The 1,640-nt window shown below is 37.1% G+C and overlaps 1 non-coding gene across 1 annotated transcript; it reads left to right on the forward strand.

Moving 5' to 3' along the window:
- The first annotated feature begins 227 nt into the window (after positions 1–227).
- LOC133793305 (small nucleolar RNA R71) lies at positions 228–334 on the forward strand. The gene has a single exon (XR_009874755.1). It is a non-coding gene; the product is annotated as a small nucleolar RNA R71 (small nucleolar RNA).
- The last annotated feature ends 1,306 nt before the right edge of the window (positions 335–1,640 follow it).

The following is a 1,640-nucleotide window of genomic DNA, read 5'->3' on the forward strand; positions in this document are numbered from 1 at the left end:
TATCCTCTTCTCGAAGTTGATAGATCCCAGATGGTTTGTGTCGATTAGTGCTGTCAGTAGCACTTGGACCAGTCCAGGTGTGAGACTTTTTCGCGGTTTCTTCGAGATATTCAAGAGCATCGTCTGGCTCTTTTTCCAGGAATTCACCATTGCATAGCATTTCTACAAATTGGCGCTCACGACTCGTGAGGCCTTCATAGAAGTAACTGACCAAACGCCAGTTCTCATAGCCATGGTGCGGGCACTGATTTAACAGATCTTTGAATCTTTCCCAGACTTGATAGAACGTTTCATTGTCTTTTTGGGAGAATGGGGAAATCTGTCGTTTTAGACTGTTAGTCTTATGGCTGGGGAAGTGTTTCAGAAAGAAAGATTTGGTCATCTCCTCCCATGTTCCAATCGACCTAGGTCTCAAAGAGTACAACCAGCTTTTGGCTTTGTCCTTCAAGGAGAAAGGGAAGAACTTCAGTCGCACAGCATCGGCATTGTCGGCTCGGTTATAAAATGTGGCTACCACCTCCTCGAATTCTCTAATATGCACGTATGGGCTTTCGTTTTCCATTCCATGAAATGTAGGCAGGAGTTGAATCGTACTTGGTTTAAAGTCTAATGCAGGCATATTAGGAGGGAAGATAATGCATGAAGGCGTGGAAGTGCGAGTAGGATGGAGGTAGTCATTGAGAGTTCCTGGTTGGATTTCATCATTGCGAGCCATTGCAAATGGGTTATTATCAATGAAAGTTTGTGGAGAAGCTAGATTGGTGGAAGGAGTTCCGGAAGGAGTGGCAGATGAATTGGAAGAAGTGTCACTGGAAGTTTCGTGATGATTCATCCACCCTCGGAAATCAGAATTAGATTTATTTTATGTCTCTTTTTTTTTTGATTTTTTTGATTGATTTTTTTTTTTTTAACTTGTTCCCAGGTAGATTTGGAGGTTTTCAGGTGATCTCCAACGCCTTACTAGAACTCCCTGAGGTTACTGAGTAAGTATGGTGGATCATAAGTCAACCTTTTCGACCAAACAACCTTTAAGCAAAGTGAAATTGCTTATTTTGACAAAACAAGCTTGGTTTTCTTATAGTAATAAGTTCAACAATGTAATAGTGCAAAGGTAGATGCTCGAAATGTTCCCAGGCCGATTGGGAAGGTTGCTAAGGTACCGCTTTAGACCCACACTTGCCTAGACAGAACTCCCCGAGGTTCCCAGGTAAGTGTGGAGGGTAATGCTATCACAAACCTTATTTAACAACCCATCTTTCTAGACAGAACAATATCGGTTTCTACCATTTGTAATATTACACAATTGTTTCCAATACTAAGAGTTTTATGATCGAAATTTTATGAACAATTTTATGTTTTTTTTTTTTTTTTGAAAAGCCTAAATTCTAAGGAAAACTAAGGCAAAGGAAAAGAAAAACCTAAACTAAGTAACAAAAAAAAAAAACACAAAACAAAATAAAATAAAGAAAAGAAAATTAAAGTGAAGAGAAAATAACAAGCTCAATCTATTTTTTTTCAAATATGTATTAAACTAAAAAAAAATAGAATAGAAATTAAGAAAGAAAAATGGAGTAAGAATTTAAAAAAAAAATTATATAAATATATATGGTTTTTTTTTTTAAACAAAAAGAGAAGAAAAA

Source organism: Humulus lupulus, chromosome 7 (genome assembly GCF_963169125.1).
Source record: "Humulus lupulus chromosome 7, drHumLupu1.1, whole genome shotgun sequence".
Classification (NCBI taxonomy): Eukaryota; Viridiplantae; Streptophyta; class Magnoliopsida; order Rosales; family Cannabaceae; genus Humulus; species Humulus lupulus.